This window comes from Lithobates pipiens, unplaced genomic scaffold (assembly GCF_037356315.1).
Source record: "Lithobates pipiens isolate NorthernLeopardFrog02 unplaced genomic scaffold, aLitPip1_a1.2 Scaffold_18, whole genome shotgun sequence".
Classification (NCBI taxonomy): domain Eukaryota; kingdom Metazoa; phylum Chordata; class Amphibia; order Anura; family Ranidae; genus Lithobates; species Lithobates pipiens.
Genome location: NW_027507758.1, coordinates 479,430,751 through 479,450,838, shown reverse-complemented (window position 1 = coordinate 479,450,838; position 20,088 = coordinate 479,430,751). Strand labels below are relative to the sequence as shown.

At 43.8% G+C, this 20,088-nt stretch overlaps 4 non-coding genes across 4 annotated transcripts; all 4 read left to right on the top strand.

The window, feature by feature from the left end:
* The first annotated feature begins 2,585 nt into the window (after positions 1-2,585).
* Positions 2,586-2,658, top strand: TRNAF-GAA (transfer RNA phenylalanine (anticodon GAA)). The gene has a single exon. It is a non-coding gene; the product is annotated as a tRNA-Phe (tRNA).
* Positions 2,659-4,652: 1,994 nt separating this feature from the next.
* On the top strand, positions 4,653-4,725 carry TRNAF-GAA (transfer RNA phenylalanine (anticodon GAA)). Its single transcript has one exon. It is a non-coding gene; the product is annotated as a tRNA-Phe (tRNA).
* A 3,808-nt stretch (positions 4,726-8,533) lies between these two features.
* Positions 8,534-8,606, top strand: TRNAF-GAA (transfer RNA phenylalanine (anticodon GAA)). The gene has a single exon. It is a non-coding gene; the product is annotated as a tRNA-Phe (tRNA).
* A 1,297-nt stretch (positions 8,607-9,903) lies between these two features.
* Positions 9,904-9,976, top strand: TRNAF-GAA (transfer RNA phenylalanine (anticodon GAA)). The gene has a single exon. It is a non-coding gene; the product is annotated as a tRNA-Phe (tRNA).
* The last annotated feature ends 10,112 nt before the right edge of the window (positions 9,977-20,088 follow it).

The window sequence follows — 20,088 nt, the reverse complement described above, 5'->3', positions numbered from 1 at the left end:
GGTCTGGGGCTCAGCAGAAACGCAATTGTGCAACATCCCGCAGTTTATGCTTTTCTCAGCCAATGTGCAAGGACAAGTCAAAATATCCCTTCTTCTTCATAGGACATTTGTACACCAACGCATAGTTCTGCAGAGCCTTGGGAAGAAAAGTCCAGCATGTTTCATTTTCACCTGCAATATACCAATGAAAGCCGTGGGAACAAGACCTAGCCGCATTTGAAAGAAAAATGACTTTTTTGATGTGTAGTCCTTAGAAACGGAAAGTAAAAATCAGGGGAGAAACTGAAAACTATGCTGGAAATCTAGGAAGTTGTGGAAATAGATGGCCAGCAGACAGGCATCAATCACAACATGAAAGGAGATTTTTGAACCGAGCTTGTCAAAAATAACTATTGTTTTTACTGTGGGTACAATGCTGATGTTATCAAATAAAAGTGGATGCTGTGACTATAAACCTCCTTTAAGGGCTCAATGACCCCTTCGAGTCGACGCACGGTGCCACGTGTCTCCTGGACAAACGCTTTCTAAAGTGCCAAAATAGCTCAGTTGGGAGAGCGTTAGACTGAAGATCTAAAGGTCCCTGGTTCGATCCTGGGTTTCGGCAATTGTTGTATCCTGAACAGGGATAACCCTACCTTTGATTATATGACTTTCCCATGAATTAGGCCAGTGCGTGTTTGATTCTTTCGCTTCTCATGTGCCTGTTGTCCTAACAGGGTGGTTGCTTAGTTTCACCTGGAACAAAGTAAAGTATCTTGCTGCCTGTTTTCCTTTCCGGCTAAATGCATAGACATAAAAATGTCACTCGTCATTGTCATTCCTTCACACCAGCACATGGTACCCCAGAATTGTCATCAAGATTAGGCAGAAAAGGCCGAAATAGCTCAGTTGGGAGAGCGTTAGACTGAAGATCTAAAGGTCCCGGGTTTCGGCAACTGTACCTGCTCCTTTTGGTGTACCGCTTTCTGACAAGAAAAGGAAGACCAAGCAGGAGTTTGAGAAAGTTGTTTAGAGCAGACTAAGGTCTGGGGCTCAGCAGAAACGCAATTGTGCAACATCCCGCAGTTTATGCTTTTCTCAGCCAATGTGCAAGGACAAGTCAAAATATCCCTTCTTCTTCATAGGACATTTGTACACCAACGCATAGTTCTGCAGAGCCTTGGGAAGAAAAGTCCAGCATGTTTCATTTTCACCTGCAATATACCAATGAAAGCCGTGGGAACAAGACCTAGCCGCATTTGAAAGAAAAATGACTTTTTTGATGTGTAGTCCTTAGAAACGGAAAGTAAAAATCAGGGGAGAAACTGAAAACTATGCTGGAAATCTAGGAAGTTGTGGAAATAGATGGCCAGCAGACAGGCATCAATCACAACATGAAAGGAGATTTTTGAACCGAGCTTGTCAAAAATAACTATTGTTTTTACTGTGGGTACAATGCTGATGTTATCAAATAAAAGTGGATGCTGTGACTATAAACCTCCTTTAAAGGCTCAATGACCCCTTCGAGTCGACGCACGGTGCCATGTGTCTCCTGGACAAATGCTTTCTAAAGTGCCGACATAGCTCAGTTGGGAGAGCGTTAGACTGAAGATCTAAAGGTCCCTGGTTCGATCCCGGGTTTCGGCAACTGTACCTGCTCCTTTTGGTGTACCGCTTTCTGACAAGAAAAGGAAGACCAAGCAGGAGTTTGAGAAAGTTGTTTAGAGCAGACTAAGGTCTGGGGCTCAGCAGAAACGCAATTGTGCAACATCCCGCAGTTTATGCTTTTCTCAGCCAATGTGCAAGGACAAGTCAAAATATCCCTTCTTCTTCATAGGACATTTGTACACCAACGCATAGTTCTGCAGAGCCTTGGGAAGAAAAGTCCAGCATGTTTCATTTTTGCTGTGCTCACCTGCAATATACCAATGAAAGCCGTGGGAACAAGACCTAGCCGCATTTGAAAGAAAAATGACTTTTTTGATGTGTAGTCCTTAGAAACGGAAAGTAAAAATCAGGGGAGAAACTGAAAACTATGCTGGAAATCTAGGAAGTTGTGGAAATAGATGGCCAGCAGACAGGCATCAATCACAACATGAAAGGAGATTTTTGAACCGAGCTTGTCAAAAATAACTATTGTTTTTACTGTGGGTACAATGCTGATGTTATCAAATAAAAGTGGATGCTGTGACTATAAACCTCCTTTAAGGGCTCAATGACCCCTTCGAGTGCCACGTGTCTCCTGGACAAACGCTTTCTAAAGTGCTGAAATAGCTCAGTTGGGAGAGCGTTAGACTGAAGATCTAAAGGTTCCTGGTTCGATCCCGGGTTTTGGCAATTGTTGTATCCTGAACATGGATAACCCTACCTTTGATTATATGACTTTCCCATGAATTAGGCCAGTGCGTGTTTGATTCTTTCGCTTCTCATGTGCCTGTTGTCCTAACAGGGTGGTTGCTTAGTTTCACCTGGAACAAAGTAAAGTATCTTGCTGCCTGTTTTCCTTTCCGGCTAAATGCATAGACATAAAAATGTCACTTGTCATTGTCATTCCTTCACACCAGCACATGGTACCCCAGAATTGTCATCAAGATTAGGCAGAAAAGGCCGAAATAGCTCAGTTGGGAGAGCGTTAGACTGAAGATCTAAAGGTCCCCGGTTCGATCCCGGGTTTCGGCAACTGTACCTGCTCCTTTTGGTGTACCGCTTTCTGACAAGAAAAGGAAGACCAAGCAGGAGTTTGAGAAAGTTGTTTAGAGCAGACTAAGGTCTGGGCCTCAGCAGAAACGCAATTGTGCAACATCCCGCAGTTTATGCTTTTCTCAGCCAATGTGCAAGGACAAGTCAAAATATCCCTTCTTCTTCATAGGACATTTGTACACCAACGCATAGTTCTGCAGAGCCTTGGGAAGAAAAGTCCAGCATGTTTCATTTTCACCTGCAATATACCAATGAAAGCCGTGGGAACAAGACCTAGCCGCATTTGAAAGAAAAATGACTTTTTTGATGTGTAGTCCTTAGAAACGGAAAGTAAAAATCAGGGGAGAAACTGAAAACTATGCTGGAAATCTAGGAAGTTGTGGAAATAGATGGCCAGCAGACAGGCATCAATCACAACATGAAAGGAGATTTTTGAACCGAGCTTGTCAAAAATAACGATTGTTTTTACTGTGGGTACAATGCTGATGTTATCAAATAAAAGTGGATGCTGTGACTATAAACCTCCTTTAAGGGCTCAATGATCCTTTGAGTCGACGCACGGTGCCACGTGTCTCCTGGACAAAAGCTTTCTAAAGTGCCGAAATAGCTCAGTTGGGAGAGCGTTAGACTGAAGATCTAAAGGTCCCTGGTTCGATCCCGGGTTTTGGCAATTGTTGTATCCTGAACAGGGATAACCCTACCTTTGATTATATGACTTTCCCATGAATTAGGCCAGTGCGTGTTTGATTCTTTCGCTACTCATGTGCCTGTTGCCCTAACAGGGTGGTTGCTTAGTTTCACCTGGAACAAAGTAAAGTATCTTGCTGCCTGTTTTCCTTTCCGGCTAAATGCATAGACATAAAAATGTCACTCGTCATTGTCATTCCTTCACACCAGCACATGGTACCCCAGAATTGTCATCAAGATTAGGCAGAAAAGGCCGAAATAGCTCAGTTGGGAGAGCGTTAGACTGAAGATTTAAAGGTCCCTGGTTCGATCCCGGGTTTCGGCAACTGTACCTGCTCATTTTGGTGTACCGCTTTCTGACAAGAAAAGGAAGACCAAGCAGGAGTTTGAGAAAGTTGTTTAGAGCAGACTAAGGTCTGGGGCTCAGCAGAAACGCAATTGTGCAACATCCCGCAGTTTATGCTTTTCTCAGCCAATGTGCAAGGACAAGTCAAAATATCCCTTCTTCTTCATAGGACATTTGTACACCAACGCATAGTTCTGCAGAGCCTTGGGAAGAAATGTCCAGCATGTTTCATTTTCACCTGCAATATACCAATGAAAGCCGTGGGAACAAGACCTAGCCGCATTTGAAAGAAAAATGACTTTTTTGATGTGTAGTCCTTAGAAACGGAAAGTAAAAATCAGGGGAGAAACTGAAAACTATGCTGGAAATCTAGGAAGTTGTGGAAATAGATGGCCAGCAGACAGGCATCAATCACAACATGAAAGGAGATTTTTGAACCGAGCTTGTCAAAAATAACTATTGTTTTTACTGTGGGTACAATGCTGATGTTATCAAATAAAAGTGGATGTTGTGACTATAAACCTCCGTTAAGGGCTCAATGACCCCTTCGAGTCGACGCACGGTGCCACGTGTCTCCTGGACAAACGTTTTCTAAGGTGCCGAAATAGCTCAGTTGGGAGAGCGTTAGACTGAAGATCTAAAGGTCCCTGGTTCGATCCCGGGTTTCGGCAATTGTTGTATCCTGAACACGGATAACCCTACCTTTGATTATATGACTTTCCCATGAATTAGGCCAGTGCGTGTTTGATTCTTTCGCTTCTCATGTGCCTGTTGTTCTAACAGGGTGGTTGCTTAGTTTCACCTGAAACAAAGTAAAGTATCTTGCTGCCTGTTTTCCTTTCCGGCTAAATGCATAGACATAAAAATGTCACTCGTCATTGTCATTCCTTCACACCAGCACATGGTACCCCAGAATTGTCATCAAGATTAGGCAGAAAAGGCCGAAATAGCTCAGTTGGGAGAGCGTTAGACTGAAGATCTAAAGGTCCCCGGTTCGATCCCGGGTTTCGGCAACTGTACCTGCTCCTTTTGGTGTACCGCTTTCTGACAAGAAAAGGAAGACCAAGCAGGAGTTTGAGAAAGTTGTTTAGAGCAGACTAAGGTCTGGGCCTCAGCAGAAACGCAATTGTGCAACATCCCGCAGTTTATGCTTTTCTCAGCCAATGTGCAAGGACAAGTCAAAATATCCCTTCTTCTTCATAGGACATTTGTACACCAACGCATAGTTCTGCAGAGCCTTGGGAAGAAAAGTCCAGCATGTTTCATTTTCACCTGCAATATACCAATGAAAGCCGTGGGAACAAGACCTAGCCGCATTTGAAAGAAAAATGACTTTTTTGATGTGTAGTCCTTAGAAACGGAAAGTAAAAATCAGGGGAGAAACTGAAAACTATGCTGGAAATCTAGGAAGTTGTGGAAATAGATGGCCAGCAGACAGGCATCAATCACAACATGAAAGGAGATTTTTGAACCGAGCTTGTCAAAAATAACGATTGTTTTTACTGTGGGTACAATGCTGATGTTATCAAATAAAAGTGGATGCTGTGACTATAAACCTCCTTTAAGGGCTCAATGATCCTTTGAGTCGACGCACGGTGCCACGTGTCTCCTGGACAAAAGCTTTCTAAAGTGCCGAAATAGCTCAGTTGGGAGAGCGTTAGACTGAAGATCTAAAGGTCCCTGGTTCGATCCCGGGTTTTGGCAATTGTTGTATCCTGAACAGGGATAACCCTACCTTTGATTATATGACTTTCCCATGAATTAGGCCAGTGCGTGTTTGATTCTTTCGCTACTCATGTGCCTGTTGCCCTAACAGGGTGGTTGCTTAGTTTCACCTGGAACAAAGTAAAGTATCTTGCTGCCTGTTTTCCTTTCCGGCTAAATGCATAGACATAAAAATGTCACTCGTCATTGTCATTCCTTCACACCAGCACATGGTACCCCAGAATTGTCATCAAGATTAGGCAGAAAAGGCCGAAATAGCTCAGTTGGGAGAGCGTTAGACTGAAGATTTAAAGGTCCCTGGTTCGATCCCGGGTTTCGGCAACTGTACCTGCTCATTTTGGTGTACCGCTTTCTGACAAGAAAAGGAAGACCAAGCAGGAGTTTGAGAAAGTTGTTTAGAGCAGACTAAGGTCTGGGGCTCAGCAGAAACGCAATTGTGCAACATCCCGCAGTTTATGCTTTTCTCAGCCAATGTGCAAGGACAAGTCAAAATATCCCTTCTTCTTCATAGGACATTTGTACACCAACGCATAGTTCTGCAGAGCCTTGGGAAGAAATGTCCAGCATGTTTCATTTTCACCTGCAATATACCAATGAAAGCCGTGGGAACAAGACCTAGCCGCATTTGAAAGAAAAATGACTTTTTTGATGTGTAGTCCTTAGAAACGGAAAGTAAAAATCAGGGGAGAAACTGAAAACTATGCTGGAAATCTAGGAAGTTGTGGAAATAGATGGCCAGCAGACAGGCATCAATCACAACATGAAAGGAGATTTTTGAACCGAGCTTGTCAAAAATAACTATTGTTTTTACTGTGGGTACAATGCTGATGTTATCAAATAAAAGTGGATGTTGTGACTATAAACCTCCGTTAAGGGCTCAATGACCCCTTCGAGTCGACGCACGGTGCCACGTGTCTCCTGGACAAACGTTTTCTAAGGTGCCGAAATAGCTCAGTTGGGAGAGCGTTAGACTGAAGATCTAAAGGTCCCTGGTTCGATCCCGGGTTTCGGCAATTGTTGTATCCTGAACACGGATAACCCTACCTTTGATTATATGACTTTCCCATGAATTAGGCCAGTGCGTGTTTGATTCTTTCGCTTCTCATGTGCCTGTTGTTCTAACAGGGTGGTTGCTTAGTTTCACCTGAAACAAAGTAAAGTATCTTGCTGCCTGTTTTCCTTTCCGGCTAAATGCATAGACATAAAAATGTCACTCGTCATTGTCATTCCTTCACACCAGCACATGGTACCCCAGAATTGTCATCAAGGTTAGGCAGAAAAGGCCGAAATAGCTTAGCTGGGAGAGCGTTAGACTGAAGATCTAAAGGTCCCTGGTTCGATCCCGGGTTTCGGCAACTGTACCTGCTCCTTTTGGTGTACCGCTTTCTGACAAGAAAAGGAAGACCAAGCAGGAGTTTGAGAAAGTTGTTTAGAGCAGACTAAGGTCTGGGGCTCAGCAGAAACGCAATTGTGCAACATCCTGCAGTTTATGCTTTTCTCAGCCAATGTGCAAGGACAAGTCAAAATATCCCTTCTTCTTCATAGGACATTTGTACACCAACGCATAGTTCTGCAGAGCCTTGGGAAGAAAAGTCCAGCATGTTTCATTTTCACCTGCAATATACCAATGAAAGCCGTGGGAACAAGACCTAGCCGCATTTGAAAGAAAAATGACTTTTTTGATGTGTAGTCCTTAGAAACGGAAAGTAAAGATCAGGGGAGAAACTGAAAACTATGCTGGAAATCTAGGAAGTTGTGGAAATAGATGGCCAGCAGACAGGCATCAATCACAACATGAAAGGAGATTTTTGAACCGAGCTTGTCAAAAATAACTATTGTTTTTACTGTGGGTACAATGCTGATGTTATCAAATAAAAGTGGATGCTGTGACTATAAACCTCCTTTAAGGGCTCAATGACCCCTTCGAGTCGACGCGCGGTGCCACGTGTCTCCTGGACAAACGCTTTTTAAAGTGCCGAAATAGCTCAGTTGGGAGAGCGTTAGACTGAAGATCTAAAGGTCCCGGGTGCCACGTGTCTCCTGGACAAACGCTTTCTAAAGTGCCGAAATAGCTCAGTTGGGAGAGTGTTAGACTGAAGATCTAAAGGTCCCTGGTTCGATCCCGGGTTTCGGCAATTGTTGTATCCTGAACAGGGATAACCCTACCTTTGATTATATGACTTTCCCATGAATTAGGCCAGTGCGTGTTTGATTCTTTCGCTACTCATGTGCCTGTTGCCCTAACAGGGTGGTTGCTTAGTTTCACCTGGAACAAAGTAAAGTATCTTGCTGCCTGTTTTCCTTTCCGGCTAAATGCATAGACATAAAAATGTCACTCGTCATTGTCATTCCTTCACACCAGCACATGGTACCCCAGAATTGTCATCAAGATTAGGCAGAAAAGGCCGAAATAGCTCAGTTGGGAGAGCGTTAGACTGAAGATCTAAAGCTCCCTGGTTCGATCCCGGGTTTCGGCAACTGTACCTGCTCATTTTGGTGTACCGCTTTCTGACAAGAAAAGGAAGACCAAGCAGGAGTTTGAGAAAGTTGTTTAGAGCAGACTAAGGTCTGGGGCTCAGCAGAAACGCAATTGTGCAACATCCCGCAGTTTATGCTTTTCTCAGCCAATGTGCAAGGACAAGTCAAAATATCCCTTCTTCTTCATAGGACATTTGTACACCAACGCATAGTTCTGCAGAGCCTTGGGAAGAAAAGTCCAGCATGTTTCATTTTCACCTGCAATATACCAATGAAAGCCGTGGGAACAAGACCTAGCCGCATTTGAAAGAAAAATGACTTTTTTGATGTGTAGTCCTTAGAAACGGAAAGTAAAAATCATGGGAGAAACTGAAAACTATGCTGGAAATCTAGGAAGTTGTGGAAATAGATGGCCAGCAGACAGGCATCAATCACAACATGAAAGGAGATTTTTGAACCGAGCTTGTCAAAAATAACTATTGTTTTTACTGTGGGTACAATGCTGATGTTATCAAATAAAAGTGGATGCTGTGACTATAAACCTCCTTTAAGGGCTCAATGACCCCTTCGGGTCGACGCACGGTGCCACGTGTCTCCTGGACAAACGCTTTCTAAAGTGCCGAAATAGCTCAGTTGGGAGAGCGTTAGACTGAAAATCTAAAGGTCCCTGGTTCGATCCCGGGTTTCGGCAATTGTTGTATCCTGAACAGGGATAACCCTACCTTTGATTATATGACTTTCCCATGAATAAGGCCAGTGCGTGTTTGATTCTTTCGCTTCTCATGTGCCTGTTGTTCTAACAGGGTGGTTGCTTAGTTTCACCTGGAACAAAGTAAAGTATCTTGCTGCCTGTTTTCCTTTCCGGCTAAATGCATAGACATAAAAATGTCACTCGTCATTGTCATTCCTTCACACCAGCACATGGTACCCCAGAATTGTCATCAAGGTTAGGCAGAAAAGGCCGAAATAGCTCAGTTGGGAGCGCGTTAGACTGAAGATCTAAAGGTCCCTGGTTCGATCCCGGGTTTCGGCAACTGTACCTGCTCCTTTTGGTGTACCGCTTTCTGACAAGAAAAGGAAGACCAAGCAGGAGTTTGAGAAAGTTGTTTAGAGCAGACTAAGGGGGCTCAGCAGAAACGCAATTGTGCAACATCCCGCAGTTTATGCTTTTCTCAGCCAATGTGCAAGGACAAGTCAAAATATCCCTTCTTCTTCATAGGACATTTGTACACCAACGCATAGTTCTGCAGAGCCTTGGGAAGAAAAGTCCAGCATGTTTCATTTTTGCTGTGCTCACCTGCAATATACCAATGAAAGCCGTGGGAACAAGACCTAGCCGCATTTGAAAGAAAAATGACTTTTTTGATGTGTAGTCCTTAGAAACGGAAAGTAAAAATCAGGGGAGAAACTGAAAACTATGCTGGAAATCTAGGAAGTTGTGGAAATAGATGGCCAGCAGACAGGCATCAATCACAACATGAAAGGAGATTTTTGAACCGAGCTTGTCAAAAATAACTATTGTTTTTACTGTGGGTACAATGCTGATGTTATCAAATAAAAGTGGATGCTGTGACTATAAACCTCCTTTAAGGGCTCAATGACCCCTTCGAGTGCCACGTGTCTCCTGGACAAACGCTTTCTAAAGTGCTGAAATAGCTCAGTTGGGAGAGCGTTAGACTGAAGATCTAAAGGTTCCTGGTTCGATCCCGGGTTTTGGCAATTGTTGTATCCTGAACATGGATAACCCTACCTTTGATTATATGACTTTCCCATGAATTAGGCCAGTGCGTGTTTGATTCTTTCGCTTCTCATGTGCCTGTTGTCCTAACAGGGTGGTTGCTTAGTTTCACCTGGAACAAAGTAAAGTATCTTGCTGCCTGTTTTCCTTTCCGGCTAAATGCATAGACATAAAAATGTCACTTGTCATTGTCATTCCTTCACACCAGCACATGGTACCCCAGAATTGTCATCAAGATTAGGCAGAAAAGGCCGAAATAGCTCAGTTGGGAGAGCGTTAGACTGAAGATCTAAAGGTCCCCGGTTCGATCCCGGGTTTCGGCAACTGTACCTGCTCCTTTTGGTGTACCGCTTTCTGACAAGAAAAGGAAGACCAAGCAGGAGTTTGAGAAAGTTGTTTAGAGCAGACTAAGGTCTGGGCCTCAGCAGAAACGCAATTGTGCAACATCCCGCAGTTTATGCTTTTCTCAGCCAATGTGCAAGGACAAGTCAAAATATCCCTTCTTCTTCATAGGACATTTGTACACCAACGCATAGTTCTGCAGAGCCTTGGGAAGAAAAGTCCAGCATGTTTCATTTTCACCTGCAATATACCAATGAAAGCCGTGGGAACAAGACCTAGCCGCATTTGAAAGAAAAATGACTTTTTTGATGTGTAGTCCTTAGAAACGGAAAGTAAAAATCAGGGGAGAAACTGAAAACTATGCTGGAAATCTAGGAAGTTGTGGAAATAGATGGCCAGCAGACAGGCATCAATCACAACATGAAAGGAGATTTTTGAACCGAGCTTGTCAAAAATAACGATTGTTTTTACTGTGGGTACAATGCTGATGTTATCAAATAAAAGTGGATGCTGTGACTATAAACCTCCTTTAAGGGCTCAATGATCCTTTGAGTCGACGCACGGTGCCACGTGTCTCCTGGACAAAAGCTTTCTAAAGTGCCGAAATAGCTCAGTTGGGAGAGCGTTAGACTGAAGATCTAAAGGTCCCTGGTTCGATCCCGGGTTTTGGCAATTGTTGTATCCTGAACAGGGATAACCCTACCTTTGATTATATGACTTTCCCATGAATTAGGCCAGTGCGTGTTTGATTCTTTCGCTACTCATGTGCCTGTTGCCCTAACAGGGTGGTTGCTTAGTTTCACCTGGAACAAAGTAAAGTATCTTGCTGCCTGTTTTCCTTTCCGGCTAAATGCATAGACATAAAAATGTCACTCGTCATTGTCATTCCTTCACACCAGCACATGGTACCCCAGAATTGTCATCAAGATTAGGCAGAAAAGGCCGAAATAGCTCAGTTGGGAGAGCGTTAGACTGAAGATCTAAAGGTCCCTGGTTCGATCCCGGGTTTCGGCAACTGTACCTGCTCATTTTGGTGTACCGCTTTCTGACAAGAAAAGGAAGACCAAGCAGGAGTTTGAGAAAGTTGTTTAGAGCAGACTAAGGTCTGGGGCTCAGCAGAAACGCAATTGTGCAACATCCCGCAGTTTATGCTTTTCTCAGCCAATGTGCAAGGACAAGTCAAAATATCCCTTCTTCTTCATAGGACATTTGTACACCAACGCATAGTTCTGCAGAGCCTTGGGAAGAAATGTCCAGCATGTTTCATTTTCACCTGCAATATACCAATGAAAGCCGTGGGAACAAGACCTAGCCGCATTTGAAAGAAAAATGACTTTTTTGATGTGTAGTCCTTAGAAACGGAAAGTAAAAATCAGGGGAGAAACTGAAAACTATGCTGGAAATCTAGGAAGTTGTGGAAATAGATGGCCAGCAGACAGGCATCAATCACAACATGAAAGGAGATTTTTGAACCGAGCTTGTCAAAAATAACTATTGTTTTTACTGTGGGTACAATGCTGATGTTATCAAATAAAAGTGGATGTTGTGACTATAAACCTCCGTTAAGGGCTCAATGACCCCTTCGAGTCGACGCACGGTGCCACGTGTCTCCTGGACAAACGTTTTCTAAGGTGCCGAAATAGCTCAGTTGGGAGAGCATTAGACTGAAGATCTAAAGGTCCCTGGTTTGATCCCGGGTTTCGGCAATTGTTGTATCCTGAACACAGATAACCCTACCTTTGATTATATGACTTTCCCATGAATTAGGCCAGTGCGTGTTTGATTCTTTCGCTTCTCATGTGCCTGTTGTCCTAACAGGGTGGTTGCTTAGTTTCACCTGGAACAAAGTAAAGTATCTTGCTGCCTGTTTTCCTTTCCGGCTAAATGCATAGACATAAAAATGTCACTCGTCATTGTCATTCCTTCACACCAGCACATGGTACCCCAGAATTGTCATCAAGGTTAGGCAGAAAAGGCCGAAATAGCTTAGCTGGGAGAGCGTTAGACTGAAGATCTAAAGGTCCCTGGTTCGATCCCGGGTTTCGGCAACTGTACCTGCTCCTTTTGGTGTACCGCTTTCTGACAAGAAAAGGAAGACCAAGCAGGAGTTTGAGAAAGTTGTTTAGAGCAGACTAAGGTCTGGGGCTCAGCAGAAACGCAATTGTGCAACATCCTGCAGTTTATGCTTTTCTCAGCCAATGTGCAAGGACAAGTCAAAATATCCCTTCTTCTTCATAGGACATTTGTACACCAACGCATAGTTCTGCAGAGCCTTGGGAAGAAAAGTCCAGCATGTTTCATTTTCACCTGCAATATACCAATGAAAGCCGTGGGAACAAGACCTAGCCGCATTTGAAAGAAAAATGACTTTTTTGATGTGTAGTCCTTAGAAACGGAAAGTAAAAATCAGGGGAGAAACTGAAAACTATGCTGGAAATCTAGGAAGTTGTGGAAATAGATGGCCAGCAGACAGGCATCAATCACAACATGAAAGGAGATTTTTGAACCGAGCTTGTCAAAAATAACTATTGTTTTTACTGTGGGTACAATGCTGATGTTATCAAATAAAAGTGGATGCTGTGACTATAAACCTCCTTTAAGGGCTCAATGACCCCTTCGAGTCGACGCGCGGTGCCACGTGTCTCCTGGACAAACGCTTTTTAAAGTGCCGAAATAGCTCAGTTGGGAGAGCGTTAGACTGAAGATCTAAAGGTCCCGGGTGCCACGTGTCTCCTGGACAAACGCTTTCTAAAGTGCCGAAATAGCTCAGTTGGGAGAGTGTTAGACTGAAGATCTAAAGGTCCCTGGTTCGATCCCGGGTTTCGGCAATTGTTGTATCCTGAACAGGGATAACCCTACCTTTGATTATATGACTTTCCCATGAATTAGGCCAGTGTGTGTTTGATTCTTTCGCTACTCATGTGCCTGTTGCCCTAACAGGGTGGTTGCATAGTTTCACCTGGAACAAAGTAAAGTATCTTGCTGCCTGTTTTCCTTTCCGGCTAAATGCATAGACATAAAAATGTCACTCGTCATTGTCATTCCTTCACACCAGCACATGGTACCCCAGAATTGTCATCAAGATTAGGCAGAAAAGGCCGAAATAGCTCAGTTGGGAGAGCGTTAGACTGAAGATCTAAAGCTCCCTGGTTCGATCCCGGGTTTCGGCAACTGTACCTGCTCATTTTGGTGTACCGCTTTCTGACAAGAAAAGGAAGACCAAGCAGGAGTTTGAGAAAGTTGTTTAGAGCAGACTAAGGTCTGGGGCTCAGCAGAAACGCAATTGTGCAACATCCCGCAGTTTATGCTTTTCTCAGCCAATGTGCAAGGACAAGTCAAAATATCCCTTCTTCTTCATAGGACATTTGTACACCAACGCATAGTTCTGCAGAGCCTTGGGAAGAAAAGTCCAGCATGTTTCATTTTCACCTGCAATATACCAATGAAAGCCGTGGGAACAAGACCTAGCTGCATTTGAAAGAAAAATGACTTTTTTGATGTGTAGTCCTTAGAAACGGAAAGTAAAAATCATGGGAGAAACTGAAAACTATGCTGGAAATCTAGGAAGTTGTGGAAATAGATGGCCAGCAGACAGGCATCAATCACAACATGAAAGGAGATTTTTGAACCGAGCTTGTCAAAAATAACTATTGTTTTTACTGTGGGTACAATGCTGATGTTATCAAATAAAAGTGGATGCTGTGACTATAAACCTCCTTTAAGGGCTCAATGACCCCTTCGGGTCGACGCACGGTGCCACGTGTCTCCTGGACAAACGCTTTCTAAAGTGCCGAAATAGCTCAGTTGGGAGAGCGTTAGACTGAAGATCTAAAGGTCCCTGGTTCAATCCCGGGTTTCGGCAATTGTTGTATCCTGAACAGGGATAACCCTACCTTTGATTATATGACTTTCCCATGAATTAGGCCAGTGCGTGTTTGATTCTTTCGCTTCTCATGTGCCTGTTGCCCTAACAGGGTGGTTGCTTAGTTTCACCTGGAACAAAGTAAAGTATCTTGCTGCCTGTTTTCCTTTCCGGCTAAATGCATAGACATAAAAATGTCACTCGTCATTGTCATTCCTTCACACCAGCACATGGTACCCCAGAATTGTCATCAAGATTAGGCAGAAAAGGCCGAAATAGCTCAGTTGGGAGAGCGTTAGACTGAAGATCTAAAGGTCCCTGGTTCGATCCCGGGTTTCGGCAACTGTACCTGCTCCTTTTGGTGTACCGCTTTCTGACAAGAAAAGGAAGACCAAGCAGGAGTTTGAGAAAGTTGTTTAGAGCAGACTAAGGTCTGGGGCTCAGCAGAAACGCAATTGTGCAACATCCTGCAGTTTATGCTTTTCTCAGCCAATGTGCAAGGACAAGTCAAAATATCCCTTCTTCTTCATAGGACATTTGTACACCAACGCATAGTTCTGCAGAGCCTTGGGAAGAAAAGTCCAGCATGTTTCATTTTCACCTGCAATATACCAATGAAAGCCGTGGGAACAAGACCTAGCCGCATTTGAAAGAAAAATGACTTTTTTGATGTGCAGTCCTTAGAAACGGAAAGTAAAAATCAGGGGAGAAACTGAAAACTATGCTGGAAATCTAGGAAGTTGTGGAAATAGATGGCCAGCAGACAGGCATCAATCACAACATGAAAGGAGATTTTTGAACCGAGCTTGTCAAAAATAACTATTGTTTTTACTGTGGGTACAATGCTGATGTTATCAAATAAAAGTGGATGCTGTGACTATAAACCTCCTTTAAGGGCTCAATGACCCCTTCGAGTCGACGCACGGTGCCACGTGTCTCCTGGACAAACGCTTTTTAAAGTGCCGAAATAGCTCAGTTGGGAGAGCGTTAGACTGAAGATCTAAAGGTCCCGGGTGCCACGTGTCTCCTGGACAAACGCTTTCTAAAGTGCCGAAATAGCTCAGTTGGGAGAGTGTTAGACTGAAGATCTAAAGGTCCCTGGTTCGATCCCGGGTTTCGGCAATTGTTGTATCCTGAACAGGGATAACCCTACCTTTGATTATATGACTTTCCCATGAATTAGGCCAGTGCGTGTTTGATTCTTTCGCTACTCATGTGCCTGTTGCCCTAACAGGGTGGTTGCTTAGTTTCACCTGGAACAAAGTAAAGTATCTTGCTGCCTGTTTTCCTTTCCGGCTAAATGCATAGACATAAAAATGTCACTCGTCATTGTCATTCCTTCACACCAGCACATGGTACCCCAGAATTGTCATCAAGATTAGGCAGAAAAGGCCGAAATAGCTCAGTTGGGAGAGCGTTAGACTGAAGATCTAAAGGTCCCTGGTTCGATCCCGGGTTTCGGCAACTGTACCTGCTCCTTTTGGTGTACCGCTTTCTGACAAGAAAAGGAAGACCAAGCAGGAGTTTGAGAAAGTTGTTTAGAGCAGACTAAGGTCTGGGGCTCAGCAGAAATGCAATTGTGCAACATCCCGCATTTTATGCTTTTCTCAGCCAATGTGCAAGGACAAGTCAAAATATCCCTTCTTCTTCATAGGACATTTGTACACCAACGCATAGTTCTGCAGAGCCTTGGGAAGAAAAGTCCAGCATGTTTCATTTTCACCTGCAATATACCAATGAAAGCCGTGGGAACAAGACCTAGCCGCATTTGAAAGAAAAATGACTTTTTTGATGTGTAGTCCTTAGAAACGGAAAGTAAAAATCAGGGGAGAAACTGAAAACTATGCTGGAAATCTAGGAAGTTGTGGAAAAAGATGGCCAGCAGACAGGCATCAATCACAACATGAAAGGAGATTTTTGAACCGAGCTTGTCAAAAATAACTATTGTTTTTACTGTGGGTACAATGCTGATGTTATCAAATAAAAGTGGATGCTGTGACTATAAACCTCCTTTAAGGGCTCAATGACCCCTTCGAGTCAACGCACGGTGCCACGTGGCTCCTGGACAAACGCTTTCTAAAGTGCCGAAATAGCTCAGTTGGGAGAGAGTTAGACTGAAGATCTAAAGGTCCCTGGTTCGATTCCCGGGTTTCGGCAATTGTTGTATCCTGAACAGGGATAACCCTACCTTTGATTATATGACTTTCCCATGAATTAGGCCAGAGCGTGTTTGATTCTTTCGCTACTCATGTGCCTGTTGCCCTAACAGGGTGGTTGCTTAGTTTCACCTGGAACAAAGTAAAGTATCTTTCTGCCTGTTTTCCTTTCCGGCTAAATGCATAGACATAAAAATGTCACTCGTCATTGTCATTCCTTCACACCAGCACATGGTACCCCAGAATTGTCATCAAGATTAGGCAGTAAAGGCCGAAATAGCTCAGTTGGGAGAGCGTTAGACTGAAGATCTAAAGGTCCCTGGTTCGATCCCGGGTTTCGGCAACTGTACCTGCTCCTTTTGGTGTACCGCTTTCTGACAAGAAAAGGAAGACCAAGCAGGAGTTTGAGAAAGTTGTTTAGAGCAGACTAAGGTCTGGGGCTCAGCAGAAACGCAATTGTGCAACATCCCGCAGTTTATGCTTTTCTCAGCCAATGTGCAAGGACAAGTCAAAATATCCCTTCTTCTTCATAGGACATTTGTACACCAACGCATAGTTCTGCAGAGCCTTGGGAAGAAAAGTCCAGCATGTTTCATTTTCACCTGCAATATACCAATGAAAGCCGTGGGAACAAGACCTAGCCGCATTTGAAAGAAAAATGACTTTTTTGATGTGTAGTCCTTAGAAACGGAAAGTAAAAATCAGGGGAGAAACTGAAAACTATGCTGGAAATCTAGGAAGTTGTGGAAATAGATGGCCAGCAGACAGGCATCAATCACAACATGAAAGGAGATTTTTGAACCGAGCTTGTCAAAAATAACTTTTGTTTTTACTGTGGGTACAATGCTGATGTTATCAAATAAAAGTGGATGCTGTGACTATAAACCTCCTTTAAGGGCTCAATGACCCCTTCAAGTCGACGCACGGTGCCACGTGTCTCCTGGACAAACGCTTTTTAAAGTGCCGAAATAGCTCAGTTGGGAGAGCGTTAGACTGAAGATCTAAAGGTCCCGGGTGCCACGTGTCTCCTGGACAAACGCTTTCTAAAGTGCCGAAATAGCTCAGTTGGGAGAGCGTTAGACTGAAGATCTAAAGGTCCCTGGTTCGATCCCGGGTTTCGGCAACTGTACCTGCTCATTTTGGTGTACCGCTTTCTGACAAGAAAAGGAAGACCAAGCAGGAGTTTGAGAAAGTTGTTTAGAGCAGACTAAGGTCTGGGGCTCAGCAGAAACGCAATTGTGCAACATCCCGCAGTTTATGCTTTTCTCAGCCAATGTGCAAGGACAAGTCAAAATATCCCTTCTTCTTCATAGGACATTTGTACACCAACGCATAGTTCTGCAGAGCCTTGGGAAGAAAAGTCCAGCATGTTTCATTTTCACCTGCAATATACCAATGAAAGCCGTGGGAACAAGACCTAGCCGCATTTGAAAGAAAAATGACTTTTTTGATGTGTAGTCCTTAGAAACGGAAAGTAAAAATCAGGGGAGAAACTGAAAACTATGCTGGAAATCTAGGAAGTTGTGGAAATAGATGGCCAGCAGACAGGCATCAATCACAACATGAAAGGAGATTTTTGAACCGAGCTTGTCAAAAATAACTATTGTTTTTACTGTGGGTACAATGCTGATGTTATCAAATAAAAGTGGATGTTGTGACTATAAACCTCCGTTAAGGGCTCAATGACCCCTTCGAGTCGACGCACGGTGCCACGTGTCTCCTGGACAAACGCTTTCTAAAGTGCCGAAATGGCTCAGTTGGGAGAGCGTTAGACTGAAGATCTAAAGGTCCCTGGTTCGATCCATGGTTTCGTGCAATTGTTGTATTCTGAACAGGGATAACTCTACCTTTGATTATATGACTTTACCATGAATTAGGCCAGTGCGTGTTTGATTCTTTCGCTTCTCATGTGCCTGTTGCCCTAACAGGGTGGTTGCTTAGTTTCACCTGGAACAAAGTAAAGTATCTTGCTGCCTGTTTTCCTTTCCGGCTAAATGCATAGACATAAAAATGTCACTCGTCATTGTCATTCCTTCACACCAGCACATGGTACCCCAGAATTGTCATCAAGGTTAGCCAGAAAAGGCCGAAATAGCTCAGTTGGGAGAGCGTTAGACTGAAGATCTAAAGGTCCCTGGTTCGATCCCGGGTTTCGGCAACTGTACCTGCTCCTTTTGGTGTACCGCTTTCTGACAAGAAAAGGAAGACCAAGCAGGAGTTTGAGAAAGTTGTTTAGAGCAGACTAAGGTCTGGGGCTCAGCAGAAACGCAATTGTGCAACATCCCGCAGTTTATGCTTTTCTCAGCCAATGTGCAAGGACAAGTCAAAATATCCCTTCTTCTTCATAGGACATTTGTACACCAACGCATAGTTCTGCAGAGCCTTGGGAAGAAAAGTCCAGCATGTTTCATTTTCACCTGCAATATACCAATGAAACCCGTGGGAACAAGACCTAGCCGCATTTGAAAGAAAAATGACTTTTTTGATGTGTAGTCCTTAGAAACGGAAAGTAAAAATCAGGGGAGAAACTGAAAACTATGCTGGAAATCTAGGAAGTTGTGGAAATAGATGGCCAGCAGACAGGCATCAATCACAACATGAAAGGAGATTTTTGAACCGAGCTTGTCAAAAATAACTATTGTTTTTACTGTGGGTACAATGCTGATGTTATCAAATAAAAGTGGATGCTGTGACTATAAACCTCCTTTAAGGGCTCAATGACCCCTTCGAGTCGACGCACGGTGCCACGTGTCTCCTGGACAAACGCTTTTTAAAGTGCCGAAATAGCTCAGTTGGGAGAGCGTTAGACTGAAGATCTAAAGGTCCCTGGTTCGATCCCGGGTTTCGGCAATTGTTGTATCCTGAACAGGGATAACCCTACCTTTGATTATATGACTTTCCCATGAGTTAGGCCAGTGCGTGTTTGATTCTTTCGCTTCTCATGTGCCTGTTGCCCTAACAGGGTGCTTGCTTAGTTTCACCTGGAACAAAGTAAAGTATCTTGCTGCCTGTTTTCCTTTCCGGCTAAATGCATAGACATAAAAATGTCACTCGTCATTGTCATTCCTTCACACCAGCACATGGTACCCCAGAATTTTCATCAAGATTAGGCAGAAAAGGCCGAAATAGCTCAGTTGGGAGAGCGTTAGACTGAAGATCCCAAGGTCCCTGGTTCGATCCCGGGTTTCGGCAACTGTACCTGCTCCTTTTGGTGTACCGCTTTCTGACAAGAAAAGGAAGACCAAGCAGGAGTTTGAGAAAGTTGTTTAGAGCAGACTAAGGTCTGGGGCTCAGCAGAAACGCAATTGTGCAACATCCCGCAGTTTATGCTTTTCTCAGCCAATGTGCAAGGACAAGTCAAAATATCCCTTCTTCTTCATAGGACATTTGTACACCAACGCATAGTTCTGCAGAGCCTTGGGAAGAAAAGTCCAGCATGTTTCATTTTCACCTGCAATATACCAATGAAAGCCGTGGGAACAAGACCTAGCCGCATTTGAAAGAAAAATGACTTTTTTGATGTGTAGTCCTTAGAAACGGAAAGTAAAAATCAGGGGAGAAACTGAAAACTATGCTGGAAATCTAGGAAGTTGTGGAAATAGATGGCCAGCAGACAGGCATCAATCACAACATGAAAGGAGATTTTTGAACCGAGCTTGTCAAAAATAACTATTGTTTTTACTGTGGGTACAATGCTGATGTTATCAAATAAAAGTGGATGCTGTGACTATAAACCTCCTTTAAGGGCTCAATGACCCCTTCGAGTCGACGCACGGTGCCACGTGTCTCCTGGACAAACGCTTTTTAAAGTGCCGAAATAGCTCAGTTGGGAGAGCGTTAGACTGAAGATCTAAAGGTCCCTGGTTCGATCCCGGGTTTCGGCAATTGTTGTATCCTGAACAGGGATAACCCTACCTTTGATTATATGACTTTCCCATGAATTAGGCCAGTGCGTGTTTGATTCTTTCGCTTCTCATGTGCCTGTTGCCCTAACAGGGTGGTTGCTTAGTTTCACCTGGAACAAAGTAAAGTATCTTGCTGCCTGTTTTCCTTTCCGGCTAAATGCATAGACATA